The following is an 18,255-nucleotide window of genomic DNA, read 5'->3' on the forward strand; positions in this document are numbered from 1 at the left end:
GGTGTGGTATCTTTAAGAGTGATGTGCATGTTGAAAGATGGGATGCAACCAAAATCATCATCATCATGACATTCTTCCCTCAACAATTGTCTTAATGCTTGTTGCTGAGTCTCACTTAAATGGTCCACATTTACCGGATGATTCCACTTCTGGTTAGTTCTCCTACTGCTGTTAACCCACTTCTTTACTTCAAACTCTTGTGGCTTCAGCACATTGTTAGAGTGGTAGCCTATTTGTTCACGTTTGTAACTCTTGATTATTGACTGCTCGCAATGCTGCTGGATACACTGCTTTTACAGTTTGGAGATGACCCAGGAGACAACATTGGTCTAATGTAATATCATGCTTAGTAATATTTGCAATAGGGATAGATACATAAATTGGACTTCCCTTGCAAACTGCTACTACCACTTCACTGAAGGCCAAATCTTCTGGTAAAGGACACAGTTCGGATGAAACAAAGAGCATCTATTGGCCTTTGGTTATGACTCCCACATGGGCACGAGCATGGATAGAGGTAATCTGGTCTACGGGTAGGACTATTCCCTGTTCTCACAATGCCTTTATCATAACTTGCAGCTGGAGTCTGCATGAGTTTCAGCATGGCGTCAGCTGTCTTTGCTGTTACTGAAAAAGTGGTGTTCATCATCTGTATAATCCTGACTGATGTTCCTGCTACCCTCTTCTCTTGACTGACTAATTTTTCAATTACATTGAACTCAATAATTGGATCTTCAGCCACTTTAGGGTCACTTGTGTCTAAAATGGGGACTGATAGTGTCTTTGCTGATGCTGATTCACAGTCCAATTGAAATTTCACCTCAATTCATCCAAGATATGGTGTTTCTGTCTGGTTAGCTGATAGTCCCATCAGAATTCAAGGTCCAAGCAGTTCTGCAATGGGTCGGATTGTGGTGTGTGGGAGATATTGTTTTCTCCAGATGTCATTCACAATGCTGGCTTGTGCCCCAGTGTCCCATAAAGCTTCAATGGTGACATTATTAAGTCGGCAATGGACAAGGCGCCGTCTTCCAACCAGATCTAGCAGATTGGCTTAATGTTGTGGTGGTAAATAACTTACTGTGTTTATAGGAGAGATTCCCAGAACTTTATTACTGGACACCGTACCCTGCTGTCTTGAAGTATTAGTAGGATGATGGTGACCTCGCTGTTTCAGGGTTCTGATGGGTGTGTGTTGATGTCGGTGGTTCCCGAGCTATTGTGGGTCCCGTCTCAGCAGCCCGTTATAGTTTTCCAGCGGCTGTCTCTTTACTCGGCATCACCATGACAAATGTCCTGTTTGACCACAGCAGAAACAGTGAGTACATGTGGCTCCTGCATTGACCTCTCGGCATTCCTTACAACCTCTCTGTTTTGCTTGTGTCTGGATCATTTTAAACACTCTTGGTCATGGTCGACTGCTGATCTCCATGGCTGTGAGGAACATTTTCTTCATTTCAAACACATCTGCCTTGAGATCTTTAATCAACTTATAGGGATCTGGACTAGATTCTTTGAGATTTGCTGGCATTTTCTTCAAGTCTCTAGTGGTTTCACCCTTTTCTGCTGCACATATCTTTTTAACTCTGTTTATGCTTTAGACAAAGATTTGCTGTCTTGAGAGCGTACTTCTGTATGGAGTTCATTTATTCGTGAACCTTTTCCATATGAAGTTTTCTTTAACTTCTGTTGTCTTTCCACCTCTAAATTAGCTGCTTCATTCACTCTTTCAATCAGTACTTCATCTGTGACAGTGATATCATTAAGGTAAGGTTTTACCTGAAACTTTATGGCATCAACTTCCATTGAATAAGGTCTGTACTGTATTGGTCTTCAGTTTCTTTGTCACTTGACTTCCACCATAGCTTTTCTTTCAGCTCAATTGCTCTGAATAAAAAGTTCTAAACTGACTCTTTGGGTTCTTGAGAGATATTCATCAGCTATCTTCCTTAATGTGTCCCTTTAGGATAGTCTTCAACATGCTGAGAAGTCCACTCTTAATCTCCAACATATCTCTGAGATGAAGTCCAGGGCTGACTGCCCGTATCACTGCCTCAATAATCTCCACTTCAGAATGTCCCTTCCAGATTCTGGCTTCAATCTAGCAGGCCAGGTTTGTGTAGGACAGTTTGTCTTTCTGCCCCCCTTCTCCAATCTGTCCACAGATTCTGAATTCCTGCCAGAGGGTTACTTCTGGCACAGAGTCTGGCAACGGTACTGTCACTTCCCCCACTTTTCTCTTGCTTCCACTGCTCACACTTATTCTATTCTCTAGTTTTCTCATCTCCTCTTCTAACGCTTTGCTAGCTTCCTCTTGAGATAGTTGTAGTTGTAGGTATTTATCTCTTAGATCTCTTAGCTGAATGAGTTCCATTACCATTGGTTCTGCATCTGCCACACCCTGCTTACTCTCTGTAATAAACGTCAGGAGGTCTTTTAAGTACTGGCAAACCTAATTTTCCTCTTGACTGCCTTCAATCGCCTCCAAAACTCTCTGTACCTTCCTGATAAGGGTTCGTCTGAAGCTGGTGAGGAAACCTGCCCCTTTTTTGTCCGGGCACTTTATAAATTGGCAAACTTCAACAAGACAAGCTTTCTCTAGCTGCAGCAGCGTTGTGTTCATTTCGTCTTGCTCCATTTTCTAACGTTATTCTCAAAGGATTTTCTAGTGACTTCTAATGACTTCTAGATTTGTCTCTGGTAAAAGTCTTTTCTTGCTTTAATTTACTCCTCCTAGCTCTGGCTCACCAAAATTGCAATTAAAATGCAATTTTAGAATAAAGAGGCGGAGCTTGTTCTGGTGTATTTATTTTGTAATTTTCATCTGAAACAGATAAATAACTCTGCTTTACTCTGGTGCTATGTTTCTTAACTGTATTCAGTGCTTGCTTGTGGATAACTGAACCACTAAGGTGTTTCCATGGTAACAATTGGCTACTGTGACTGAGAACATAGCAATCGCCACCTGCTGGTAGGAGGTTAAAATAGCAGCACAACAACTATGGACAATGCAGTAATGAATTTGTTAATAATATCAATCAAACAAAAGGTTTAAGAAAATAGCTTAATACTCAATTCTACATACTGTATTCTTTTGGGGTGCAATGAGTTTAATGCCCTTTTATTACACAGAGTTCCACAGTAGCGAGATCATTAAAACCCCTCAGTCTTTAACAAGTAACATTTGGCTAGATTACGAGTTTTGCGGTACAGTTATACCACTGAAAAATTGGCCATTGCGCGTGGAATGGCCCGGGAACGCATATTACGAGTCGCAGCAGTATAGCTATACCACAAGCATTTTATTGAAACAAACAGAACACAGCACCAGTTGCACAGCACGGAGAGGGCTTACCATGCCCAGCACAATCATAGAAAAAGCAAAAGTTCTCCAGCTGGTGCAAAATCCAAGACCTTTATTGTGCAAAATGGGGTACAAAATAACTACGTTTCGGGCACACAATCAGCCCTTTTTCAAGCTTCTACAAGCATTTTACCCTGTAACACAACGTCCATTCTGCACTCAAAAATGACGTTTAAGTGCGGAATTTCATTGCGCCCGTATTACAGGTTGTGCGGTCCAGCTAAAATGCTTGTGTTACAGCCTATACCGACACAATCCATAGAAGACATCCCGAAGATGGACGAAGGTGTCGCCGCCTGGATGAAGACTTCTCGCCGCCTTGATGAAGATGGATGTCCGGACTTCAGGAACCGTGAATAGATATTCTGGGGTTAGTGTTATGTTTTTTTTCCTTTTTTTTGGCAATGCCCATACAAATGCCCCTTTAGGTGCAATGGGTATCGTAGGATTTTTTAGTGTTAGGTTTTTTTATTTTGGGGGTTGGTTGGCTGGGGGGTTACTTTTAGGGGGGAATAGCTGTTTAACTTGGGGCAATGCCCTACAAAAGGCCCTTTTGTAGTTTATTGCAGATTAGGTGTGTTTTTATTTGGGGGCTTTTTTATTTTTATAGTTCTATTAGATTAGGTGTAATTGTTTTTATTTTTGATAATTTTGTTTATTATTTTTGTAATCTTAGAATTTTTATTTTTCGTACTTTAATGTTTATTATTTTTTGTAATTTTTGATTTTTAAAATTTGTTCGTAGGGTTAGGTTTTTTTAAAATTTATAATTTAGATTTTATATTGGTAGTTTTTTTATTTCACAGGTAAGTTTTTATTTATTTTAAGATAGTTATATTGTAATTTTAATTTAAAGTTAGGGGGTGTTAGGTTTAGGGGATAATAGTTTAATTTAGTGTTTTGCGATGTGGGGGGGGCAGCGGCTTAGGGGTTAATAGGTTTAGTTTAGTAGTTACAATGTGGGGGCTGGAGGTTTAGGGGTTAATAGGTTTAGTTTATTAGTTGAGATGTGGGAGGCTGGAGGTTTAGCGGTTAATACTTCATTATAGTGTTTTTTGCGATGTGGAGGTGTAGCGGTTTTGGGGTTAATAGGTGTATTTAGGTGTCGGTGATGTCGGGGAGCAGTGGAATAGGGGTTAATAATTATATTTAGTGTCGGCGATGTCGGGGTGCAGCAGATTAGGGGTTAATCACTTTATTTAGGTGTCGGCGATGTCAGGGGCTGCAGATTAGGGGTGTTTAGACTAGGGGTTTATGTTAGGGTGTTAGGTTTAAACGTAACTTTCTTTTCCCCATAGACATCAATGAGGTTGCGTTATGGCTATTTCCATTCCGCGATCGCAGGTGTTAGTTTTTTTTCTAACACTCTCTCCCCATTGATGTCTATGGGGGAAAGTCTGCACAAGCACGTAAACTCAGTCCTTGGCTTTTGTGCTTTATGGAGCTAAACACACCATACCGCACAGCACAAGGAGGTCTAGCAGTAACTTGTAATGGCAGCGCTATGGAGAGTGCAATAACGCAATTTTTTTTGCCTTATTTTCGCACCCGGTTTAGTGCAAAACTCGTAATCTACATGATTGTTATTAAAAAAAGGCTAACACAGATAAGTGCATAATGATTTATTTGGCACATGCAGCACTTCTATATATGTGTTCATTGCTATGGCAGCACTGATTTCACCCATCATTTTTGCCCATTCCTTTCAATAATTTTCTCTTTAACTAAAATCACATACTTTATATTTGATATATATTTTATATGTATTTATTTTATATTATTTCCAACAGGTGTTTGTCCATCACTATATAAACAGTGGGTTGCTATGCTGAAAGCATTGTGATCCACTATTTATAATGCAGAGGAAATGTTATACTATCCGCATGTGTATGCTAGACTGTGAGAGGCTGCTAGAGACAAAAATAGCACAGATGGAGCGTGTTTGTCACCTTCTTAAAAGCATTAGAGCGTGTTTCATCAAGCCAGAGTAAGTTAATTAGGAGTTTAAAAACACAATCGCCTAGATTACGAGTCTTGCGTTAGCCTTAAAAAGCAGCGTTGAGGGGGCCCAACGCTGCTTTTTAACGCCCGCTGGTATTACGAGTCTGGCAGGTACAGGTGTACCGCTCACTTTTTTTCCGCAATTTTAGCATACCGCAAATCCCCTTACGTCAATTGCGTATCCTATCTCTTTAATGGGATTTTCCTTATGCTTGTATTATGATCAATGAAAAAAGTGAGCGGTACAGCCTCTACCTCCAAGACTCCTACCACATTTAAAAGTCAGTAGTTAAGAGTTTTATGGGCTAACGCCGTAGCATAAAACTCTTAACTAAAGTGCTATAAAGTACACTAACACCCATAAACTATTAACCCCTAAACCGAGCCCCCCCCCACATCGCAAACACTATAATAAAATTATTTAACCCCTAATCTGCCGACCGGACATTGCCGCCACTGTAATAAATATATTAACCCCTAAACCGCTGCACTCCCACCTCACAAACACTAGTTACATTGTATTAACCCCTAATCTGCCGCCCCCAATGTCGCTGCTACTATATTAAATGTATTAACCCCTAAACCTAAGTCTAAACCTAACCCTACCCCCCCCAACTTAAATATAATTTAAATACATCTAAATAAATAATTCATATTTAAAACTAAATACTTACCTGTAAAATAAACCCTAAGATAGCTACAATATAACTAATAGTTACATTGTAAAATCCCTACCCTATACTAAATTACAAATAGCCCTTAAAAGGTCCTTTTGCGGGGCATTGCCCCAAAGTAATCAGCACTTCTACCTGTAAAAAAGAATACAATACCCCCCCAACATTACAACCCACCACCCACACGCCCCTATTCTAAAACCCACCCAATACCCCCTTAATAAAACCTAACACTAACCCCTTGAAGATCACCCTACCTTGAAACGTCTTCACCCAGCCGGGCCGAAGTTCTCCAAGAAGCCGGGCACAAGTGGACCTCCAGAGGGGCAGAAATCTTCATCCGATCCGGCCAGAAGAGGACATCCAGACCAGCAGAAGTCTTCATCCAGACGGCATTTTCTATCTTCTTCCATCCGGAGCGAAGTAGGTCCATCTTGAACATCCGACGTGGAATTAAGGTAGGAAAAATCCTATTGGCTGATGCAATCAGCCAATAGAATTGAGCTTGCATTCTATTGGCTGATTGGAACAGCCAATAGAATGCAAGCTCAATCCTATTGGCTGATTGGATCAGCCAATAGGATTGAACTTTAATTCTATTGGCTGATTGCATAAGCCAATAGGATTTTTCCTACCTTAATTCTGATTGGCTGATAGGATTCTATCAGCCAATCGGAATTGAAGGGACGCCATCTTGGATGACGTCATTTAAAGGAACATTCATTCTTCAGTCACCGTCGGATGGAAGAGGATGCTCCGCGTCGGATGTCTTCAAGATGGACCCGCTCCGCTCCGGATGGAAGAAGATAGAAGATGCCGCCTGGATGAAGACTTCTGCTGGTCTGGATGTCCTCTTCTGGCCAGATCGGATGAAGACTTCTGCCCCTCTGGAGGTCCACTTATTGTTTTTTTTATTCCATAAGCTTTCAAGACCCCAAAGGTCTCTTCTTCAGATGTAGATAGAATAGACCTGTGAGGTCTTAAAAGCTTATGGAATAAAAAAAACAATGATTCTGTTGGTCCATTAAAAGCTATTACAATCACTTACAGAAACATTCTCTGTGAACCTAAACAGCAAAAAAAACTTTTATTTTTAAATATATATTTCTTTATATACTGGATATCTAATGTATTTTTTGTGTATATATATATATATATATATATATATATATATATATATATATATATGTGTGTGTGTGTGTGTGTGTATCGGTATATACAGTTATACAGTTATCTATTTAAAAATACATTTTCCTCTATGTGAAGAATATTGAAATGTAAAATAATTACAGTACATACACAGTAACATTTATTTTAAAATAGAATTAAAATAATTTTTCATATTTTTAAGAATTTGAGTGAAAAGGACACCAATGTATATGTATACCTGTGTATATATGTGTTCATATGTGTATACATGTATTTATATACATATAAACACATACATCTACTGGTATACACAGACATATCTATCTATCTCTCTATATATATACATACACATCACAGTCCTTTCTGTTCAAATACCTTGTCATATACCATATACATGTGAACCCCTAAAACTATAATAATGTAATTATGATAATGTATATATGAGTGTAACAATTTATTTTAATGTATTCATGTTGTGCTTGGTGCAACTTTTTATTTAGCCCTAGCCCTTTACACAAAGTCTGCAGTTTTGTTCTCTTGCACTCTTGTTTACTTTCTACCTGTAATATGAGTCCAAGGTAATGCGGGCACAATATTTCAATATCGCGTGCACACTAACATTATCACGCCACTTGTAATCTAGTCCTCTTTTGGACATTACTTTTGTGAAAAGAAAATGATTATCCATATTTCATAACAAAACAAATGCACGTCTATTAGAACATAATTTCTATTTAATTATAACATTGCACACTGAAATAATTACTATTCAATGTGTTTAATTCATTAATAAAGTTCTGGATTTGTTTTTATAATTGTAATTTAGCATATTATTTAGCATCATAAAACTTCTGCACAAGGTAGAATATAAGAATACTCATGGGTACTTTCAATTACTTAAAATAATTAGATTTCACTCTTTTGTCCCAATCAATTTCTTTCCCTTGAGATTGTACGAATTGAGAGAGTTATGCAGCAAATTCAATATGTAAAGCTTGATCTATTTTTCTTTTTTTTTTTTTTTTTTAGATGTAAATCCATAACCTTCAAAATAATGACCTAAATTTAGTCTTTTGAGTTTACTTGTGCAGTCTGCCAAAAAACGTATTTGCAAAGGTGATTTGTACTTAATCTGTAAATAATTGGAGGCACAGTTTGGCATGTTGCTCTATTGTTTGCAATTAAACACTATGCAGGTAGCCTGAATAGACGGGCAACCAACTGAGTTACTTCTAACATTCTTTTCAAAGGCAAAAAAACAAAACACTTCAGATTTTTGGGGTTTCAAATACTGGATGAAAGTAAATATTTTTTACTGATGTGCTTTTTGATCTGTTTTATAATAAACATTCTAGAGAGTACATTTCTAATAAAATTATATTATAATAATGTTCATATTGTTTTTCTTTTGCTAGGATCTAATTTTATTTTTATTTATTTTTAAATTGCCAAAATGTATTTAAAAAAAACCCCATCTCTGTTTATTTATTAAAGGGACTTTAAATTCATGATTAAAGTGAAATGAGGAGCACTGGTAGCAATAAAAATCCACTCTTTCTTTGTAAAATGTCTGCCTTTGTCCTCTCCTCAGGGGCTTACATCCCTACTGCTGATCTCTGTTGTCTCCTCCCCTTCTGGATTTTTGTGAGGAAAGGAAAAACCTTATATCTAATTGATCTGCTTCCTCAATTTATTTAGGGTAGATTACGAGTGGAGCGCTATTAAAGGGACAGTCTAGGCCAAAATAAACTTTCATGATTCAGATAGAGCATGTAATTTTAAACAATTTTCCAATTTACTTTTATCACCAATTTTGATTTGTTCTCTTGGTATTCTTAGTTGAAAGCTTAACCTAGGAGGTTCATATGCTAATTTCTTAGACCTTGAAGGCCACCTCTTTTCAGAATGCATGTTAACAGTTTTTCACAACTAGAGGGTGTTAGTTCATGTATTTCATATAGATAACACTGTGCTCGTGCATGTGAAGTTATCTGGGAGCAGGCACTGATTGGCTAAACTGCAAGTCTGTCAAAAGAACTGAAATAAAGGGGCAGTTTGCAGAGGCTTAGATACAAGATAATCACAGAGGTTAAAATATATTACTATAACTGTGTTGGTTATGCAAAACTGGGGAATGGGTAATAAAGGGATTATCTATCTTTTAAAACAATACAAATTCTGGTGTAGACTGTCCCTTTAAGCACTCTTGGTTATATTGTACAGAGGACTTATTGTTGCAAATATTAAAAATGTTTACTTTTCAAACTTATAGCATATCCTTGAACTTGTAACATTTTACAGATGCATGTGGAGTGTAGTTTATAACAAAACAATCATAGTAACTATACCTGGCTGTTCAATACTTTTAGTCCTCCAAATTTTGCAAACTGATATGCTCATTAAACATAATACAATTGTGCCCTTCTTGTAATCTCATGTTTATCTTATAATACCATATTACTTCTTAAAGGTACTAAATTGATGTTATCTATATTAAGACCATTTTCAACCCACCATATATTCAAGAGATTATATTTTAAAAGTCTTTGTAAGATTTTCCACATATTTACTCATATTTTTATAGTGGGCACCCGGAGGATAATTTCCATCACATGAACTGTGTATAAGGACATTTAGTATCCGGGTACCTTACCATTGTATGTATTCTATACTGCAACAGACCATCATTGTGTCCTCCAATATCCTTTGCTACTATTGTATGCTCACAGTATCACTTGCATTAATAGTTATTGGTCATAGGATCACAATATTTGCTGCTGGAGCTACACTGTATTTGTGTTCTCCATCAGAAGGGCACATCACACTAATTATATATATTTTTTGGCACTTTATAAACTACTCATATTTTTATAACTAATAAAAGATGACATTAGTTTGATCTACTCTACTATAATTATAATTCTCGAGTTGATTTTCTCAGTAAAACAAAGAATAGTCTAGATGAGTATTTAACTCTTTAGGAATGGTTCTAATCATTGCTACTGTGTGTACCCTTTCTAAAAAGTGCCTGGCAACTGGTTGGTCACTATGTCCATCCTTAAGAGCTGCTCTAATTGCACTTTTGTGGTTGGCTAAATGCTCTCGTAAAGAGGTGCAGGTCTTACCAATATAACACTTTCTACATGGGCAAGTCAGTAAATAACAAAATCAGACGTGCATGTAAGCCTGTGCCATATTGTATACTTTTTGGATTTATGTGGATGATTAAATGTGGTATCAGAAAATATTGTGTTGCAAGTGACACAGTTGCCACACTTATAGCAATCATGTTTACCCCTGGGAAGCCATGTTTTTTGTTTACTGGATAGATCATTATTCTCCAAGAATGTTCTAAGGCTACTACCTTTCTTATATACCATTCTAGGAGGTTTAAATTCCCAGAGGGGTAATGTAGGTTCATTGGAAAGTAGTGACCAATTTTTGGTCAAAACCTTATTAATTACATGACTGGCTGCTGTGAAAGTAGTTATAAAATTAAGGGCAGGTGCAGTCTGTTTGTATTCTTTGGGTTTATTAATTAATTTCTCTTGATACAAATGTGAAATCTCTAACCAAACCTTGTCTATTTCTTTAGCTTTATATCCATGTGCTAGAAACTTGTTTTTCATTATTAATTACTGATTTTCTCTGTTTTCATCTTCAGAATTATTGTGTATTACTTTAAAAATTGAGATTTTAAAATACCCATTTTAAGTAGTTTTAAGTAGTTGTGGATGATAGCTCTGATACTGAGGTAAGGTGTTTCTATCTGTGGTCTTAGTGTATTGGTTCATGTTTAAATGACAATGGCCATCCTTATATTTTTCTATATACATAGGTCTAAGAAATGCAACTCTGTGTCAATAAATTCCATTTTAAACTTAACATTTGGTTCATTTAGATTAAGTTGTTCAAGCCATCCTGTTAGTTCTGACTCACTTCCTCCCCATATTATGAAGAGATCATCTATGTATCTCAGTTATAACAAAATATTCTGATTTTGTTCCCAAAATACATATTTGTTTTCCTACCAGGCCATAAAAAGGTTGCAAAAGCAGGGGCCATAGAGGACCCCATTGCAGTGCCTACAAGCTGCAAATAAAATGTGTCATCAAAACGAAAGTAATTGTGTTGAAAAATATACCTGTTTTTAACTTTTACACACTTCAGATGTGTGTTTTTACTCCCCATCTTCACTTGGTGTGATAATATCTCCCCACATGCTCTCTCCTGAATCAAGTCCTGATCTGAGAATCTACATCCATACGGGGTTTGCCACACACGTCTGCAGGTAAACGGCTTTCATTTTCATGAACGGATCTCCTGCCTATTTGCACCTATCTCAACCTAGGTGCACGCACACTTGTGAGTATAAATTCACCTATTGTTATCTATATCACACTTGGATATCTACATTATGAGACACCCTTTTTTGTTTTCTTCTTCTTCTAGATGAACTGATACACTGTCGGTTACAAGAGGAGTTGCATTACTGTGATATGAACATTTCAGTTTAAGAACTCTGCCAACGTTTTTGTTCTTTTATTTAGACCTAATTGTCAGTCACATTAGGTTTATATATACATTTTTTTAATTGTATTATTTTTTTATATATTTATATACTTTTACCACTTGTATTTTTTCATTACCGTTTTATATTCTTTATCATATATACACTATTTATTGCCAGTAGTTTTTTTTATGTGCCCCCTATTTTGATTATCCTTCCTTTGGGTATATCTCTTATCTAGTTGCGGACCATTATAATCCTTATCAGCCATAACTTTCTGTCTAACCATCTCCACACCTATATCTTGACACCTATATCTCGGTGTAAAGGCTAGCCACATCAAGTGTGACTTACAGGCACTGTTCAGGGAAAGTTTTGCTATTTAAGAATCTAATTAACTTTTTAGAATCCAACAAGAAAGCTTGTGTTTTTTTAACAGTTTCTTGTAAGTGAAAAAAAAAAAAAAAAGTGCTATGCTTTGATACAATGATCCTATTGCTGACACTATTGGGAGACCAGGAGGGTTTTGTAAATTTTTGTGCATCTTAGGTACTGTGTATATAAAGGGATATTTGGGATGATCAGTTATTAAAAACTTATAAATAGTCTTGTCTATAAAACCTTGTTGTAAGGTCATCTCAAGATGTTTGTCAAGGGCAATTTTAATTCTAAAGTTAGATTTTTAGATAGCTTATTATTATTATTATTATTATTATTATTATTATTATTATCCTTTATTTGTATAGCACCACAAAATTCCGAAGTGCTGGGTACAATGATAGGGGTATACAATGACAAGGATTTGTGATAAAATACAAAATGAAACAAATCTAGTATAGGAGGAAGAGGGCCCTGCTCCGGAGAGCCCACAGTCTATAGGTTTAGGGTGCAGAGACATAAGGTTGGGGTAGCTTGTCACATCGGTTGTAGTTGCAGCAGTGAGTTAGGCAGTTCATGTATTAGTTTGATTCGGATGAGGGATGGAGGAGAGATGGTAAGCCTCTCTGAATAGGTGGGTTTTCAAGGGGCATCTGAAGCTATACAAGGATGAAGACATTCTTATGGATCAGGGTGGAGCATCCAGAGGACAGGAGCAGCACGTGTGAAGTCCTGGAGGAGGGAGGGGGACATAGAGATAACAGCAGTGGAGAGACGTAGGTCAGAGGTTGATGAAAGAGGACGGGATGGGGAATATTTCATGATGAGAGAGGAAATATATTTGGGAGTTAGACTGTTAAGTGCTTTGTAAGTTAGGGTTAATAATTTAAATTATATTCTGGAGTGTATGGGGAGCTAGTGTAGAGACTGGCCGAGCAGAGCAGCTGATGTAGATTGGTGACTTAGGTGGATGAGTCTAGCAGAAGCATTCATAATAGATTGGATGGAGGAGAGGCGGTGTTTTGGAAGGTCATTTAGTAGTAGATTGCAATAATCAGTGCATGACAAAATGAGGAAATGAATGAGTATTTTTGTAATTTTCTGAGTAAGGAAAGGATGAATTCTGGAAAGGTTGTGTAGGTGTGAACGGCAGAATTTGGTAAGTGCTTGTATATGTGGGTTGAATGTGAGCTCTGAGTCTAATGTGACCCCAAGACAGCAGACCTGGGGTGAGGTGTTGAGAATAGAGTCTCCAACCGTCAGAGAAATGTCAGGTGTTGTACGTCTCGAAGAGTGGGGTATAAGAAGCAGCTCAGTTTTGGACAGATGGAGTTGGAGGTAGTGTGAAGACATCCAAGAGGAAATTGCAGAGAGGCAGTTGGAAATCTGGTTAAGTAAAGAGGGAGAGATATCAGGAGAGGAAAGAAAGATTTGGGTATCATCAGCATATAGGTGGTACTGGAATCCAAAGGAGGCTATAAGTTTTCCAAGGCAGGATGTATAAAGAGAGAAAAGCAAGGGGTCCAAGACAGAGCTCCAACTGAGAAAGGCATAGGATTGCAAGATATGTTTGGTAAAGGAAACTGAAAACGAGCAGTTTGAGAGATATGAGGCAAACCAGGAGAGGGCTGTGTATCGGATGCCAAATGAGTGTAGTATTTTTAGGAGGAGAAGATGGTCGACGGTGTCAAAAGCAGTGGATAGGTCAAGAAGAAATTGTAAGGAGTAGTGGCCTTTTGCTTTAGCTGTTAACAGGTCATTTGTTACTTTAGCAAGAGCAGTTTCTATTGAGTGTTTAGGGCGGAAACCAGATTGTAGTGGATCAAGTAAGAAGTTAGTTGTGAGAAATTAAGATAGCCGATTATAGACCAGCCCTTCCAATAATTTTGAAGCAAAGGGAAGTAAGGAAACCGGTCGATAGTTAGAAGGCGTGGAGGGGTCAAGCGTGTGCTTTTTTAGAATTGGTATAATTGATGCATGCTTGAATGTATCAGGAAATGTGCCAGTGGTGAGAGATTGGTTAAAGAGATGAGTTAGGGTAGGGGTTAGTGAAGCAGAGAGAGGGAAGAAGTCATGAAGGAATAGGATCAAATGGGCAGGTTGTGAGATGAGCTAAGGATAGGAGTACAGAGACTTCTTCCTCTGTTACAGGAGGGAAGTAGCATAGAGTTTTGTTAATAGAAGGGGTGGGTAGGATTGCTGGGTTTGAGGGGTGTGAGGTGCAGATATCTTTTCTAATGGTGTCAATTTTACTTTTGAAATGATCATCAATAATCTGAGCAGTGAGGTTGGTAGTGGGCGCCCGTGCAGGTGGACATAGAAGGGAGTTAAAGGTTGAAAACAGCTTTCTGGGGTTGGATGCATGAGATGACACAAGGGAGGAAAAATAGACTTGTTTGGCCAGGCTGAGCGCAGAGTTGTAGGACTTAAGGATAAATTTATAATGCCAGAAATCAGCACAGGTGCACAAGAACTGCAGGTGCAATGATAAATGCAGACAGCGTATGCTGTCGGCATTTATCGATGTGAGGCGGACATGATATGCTACTTCGTATCATGTCTGCTTGCACATTGATAAATATGCCCCTTTGCCAGAATTGATACATTTTTGGGCATGCTCAGAAACAATGAACTTAGTCCACATTTTCCAATCCACACTTATAGCACTTCCCTTTTGCTTGCACCCATTTAGCCATTCTAGCTGGCGTGAGATATGCCATAATTATTATCTTCACACGAGTTTCTCTCCAGCTGATAGACGCCGCAGCCTTAGTTACAAGTACCATACTGTGCAATATCATTTCCATATCTGAGGTGATCTTGGCTTTAGTCTATTTAACTATCATATTAACAATATGTCTTTCCCCATGAAATTTCAACAGTATATTATAGGTCTGAGAGATGGAGTTTACCCCCTCATAGTAATCCTTAATCACTACTCCGAATTTCCATATATCTAGATCTGTACCAGTTTCTCATCTCAGGTTCCCTATCCAATGTCTAACCTTGAGATAGGCATAGAAGTTAGATCTTGGCAAATAATAGTACAATCTCAGTTCATCAAAGGGTCTCACCATCAATGTCTTATTTTCACATAACTGGCCTACATATTTAAGTCCCTTATCAGCCCATAGCAAAAAGACAGAGATTTCCAATCCAGGTGGGAAGTCAGGATTACCTGACAGTGGAAGGAACTCTGATTTACGAACATTTTATTTAATTTTGGTACACATTTTTTGCCATGCAAAATGATACTAGAAAGTTTGATACTAGAAAGTTTGACAAAGGGACAGTGCAGAATCACTTTCAATGAAAAGGGAGTAATCAATCTAGATTCCAGTTCATAGAACACAGCATATTCCTTTTCTGAGATCCAATCTAGTGCAAATTTACATAAGGCTGCATAGTTATACAATTTAATATTTGGGCATGCTAGGCCACCATGGGATTTGGGTAAAGTTAATGTAAATAATAAAATGCATGCTTTTTTACCCTGCCAGATACATTTATTAAAGATCCTGTTAAGATAGGCAATATATTTTTTTTTATATAGGAGAAGTAGTACATTTTGAAGGAAATAGAGAAGTTTGGGGAAAAGGATAACTTTGATCAGCATAACCCGAGCAGTTGTCGAGATTGGGAGGTTAGCCCAACTTTGTAGTTTAGTCTGGAACTCACTAAAGCACTTCACAAAATTCAATTCATACCATAATTCCGGGTTGGTACTCTAGGTAATACCTAGATATTTGATCTGTTTAGTCTCCTGGAAAGGGTGAGGGGCTACTTGTACTGGTTAATATATCCATAATAACTCTGATTTCTCAAAATTAATTTTATAGCTGGAAAAGGAGCTAAATGAGTTACAGATCTGTAGAACCTGAGGCATAGGGGGCCTCTTTATCATATGTCTGTTCGACCTGATCCGACAGTGCGGATCAGGTCCGACAGACATCGCTGAATGTGGAGAGCAATACGCTCTCCATATTCAGCATTGCACCAGCAGCAGAATCTGCTGTGTTACTCAGAAACAAAAAAGGAAGAGCACCATCTCTTGTCCTCCTATATTAATACCTTTTAATTACCGTCTCATATATATCGCAAGAGGTTTCAGGGACAAGTTGAACAAGTTGAACAATAGTGGGGACAATGGGCACCCTTTTCACATACCTCTCTTAATAAAAACCTGTCTGAAATGCCCCTATTCACTATCAGCTAGATTATGAGTCTTGCGTTATGAATAAAAAAGCAGCGTTAAGGCTCATAACACTGCTTTTTTACTACCGCTGGTATTACAAGTCTTGTAGATTTAGGGGCACCGCACAGTTTTTTGGCCTTACCACAAATCAACTTACGCAATTTGCGTATAGTCTTTTTTTCAATGGGACTTCTATAGCCTCAGTATTACAAGCTTTTTTTCTTCTGTTAAGTGTGATCAGTCCACGGGTCATCATTACTTGTGGGATATTAACTGCTCCCCTACAGGAAGTGCAAGAGGATTCACCCAGCAGAGTTGCTATATAGCTCCTCCCCTCTACGTCACCCCCAGTCATTCTCTTGCACCCAACGACTAGATAGGATGTGTGAGAGGACTATGGTGATATATTTAGTTTTTATATCTTCAATCAAAAGTTTTTTATTTTATAATAGCACCGGAGTGTGTTATTCCTTCTCTGGTAGAATTTGAAGAAGAATCTACCTGAGTTTTTCTATGATTTTAGCCGGAGTAGTTAAGATCATATTGCTGTTTCTCGGCCATCTGAGGAGAGGTAAACTTCAGATCAGGGGACAGCAGGCAGATTAATCTGCAAAGAGGTATGTAGCAGTTTATTATTTTCTGACATGGAATTGATGAGAAAATCCTGCCATACCGTTATAATGTAAACTCAGCCTTGAATGCAGTAGATGTAGCTGATATCAGGCTGTCATGTATGTATATTTTACACTTCAGTTTTCTGGGAAATGGTACTTCTCTGGCTTTTAAACTGTATACATAGACTTAACCTATTTTGCAGGGACTTGCAATAGGTTTTAAATGACAATTAATTATTGAGGTAAAACGTTTTTTTGCTGGCATGTAAAAACGTTTTTTTCTCTGAGGTACTGGGTGAAAAAATGTTTTGGGCACTTTTTTTCCACTTGGCAATAGTTTTGATTTAAATTAGAGCAGTTCACTGATCCCTCTCACTGTTATGTGTGTGGGGGAGGGGCGATTTTTGGCGCTTTTACTATGCATCAGAAAAACTCAGTCAGAGGTTCATTTTCTTCCTGCATGATCCGGTTCATCTCTACAGAGTTCAGGGATCTCAAGAGTCTTTTTTGAGGGAAGTAATCATTACAGCAGAGCTGTGCTGATTGTATTGACTGTGATATAAAAAACGTTTATTTGTGTATTTTTTTCTGCTGCCTGGGTTAGTTATCATTTGCTGAGGGGAACAATCCTTTGCTAAAACTGTATATTCTGACAAAGATTGATGCTATAACTTAATTATTTTATCTGTTATAATATTTTTCTGTGCTTCTTAAAGGCACAGTTCGTTTTCATATTATTTGTAAATTACTTTGAAAAGTATTTCCAAGTTGCTGTTTATTTGCTAGTGTGTTAAACATGTCTGATTAAGAGGAATATCTCTGTGCTATATGTGTTAATGCCAAAGTGGAGCCCAATAGAAATTTATGTACTAAATGTATTGATGCTACTTTAAAAAATAGTCAATCTGTACAAATTGAACATATTTCACCAAACAACGAGGGGAGAGTTATGCCGACTAACTCGCCTCACGTGTCAGTACCTGCATCTCCCGCTCAGGAGGTGCGTGATATTGTAGCGCCGAGTGCATCTGGGCGGCCATTACAAATCACATTACAAGATATGGCTACTGTTATGACTGAAGTTTTGGCTAAACTACCAGAACTAAGAGGTAAACGTGATCACTCTGGGATGAGAACAGAGTGCGCTGATAATGCAAGGGCCATGTCAGACACTGCGTCACAGTTTGCAGAACATGAGGACGGAGAGCTTCATTCTGTGGGTGACGGTTCTGATCCAAATAAACTGGACTCAGACATTTCAAATTTTAAATTTAAGCTTGAGAACCTCTGTGTGTTACTAGGGGAGGTATTAGCGGCTCTGAATGATTGTAACACAGTTGCAATCCCAGAAAAAATGTGTAGGTTGGATA

This window comes from Bombina bombina, chromosome 3, assembly GCF_027579735.1.
Source record: "Bombina bombina isolate aBomBom1 chromosome 3, aBomBom1.pri, whole genome shotgun sequence".
Lineage (NCBI taxonomy): Eukaryota > Metazoa > Chordata > Amphibia > Anura > Bombinatoridae > Bombina > Bombina bombina.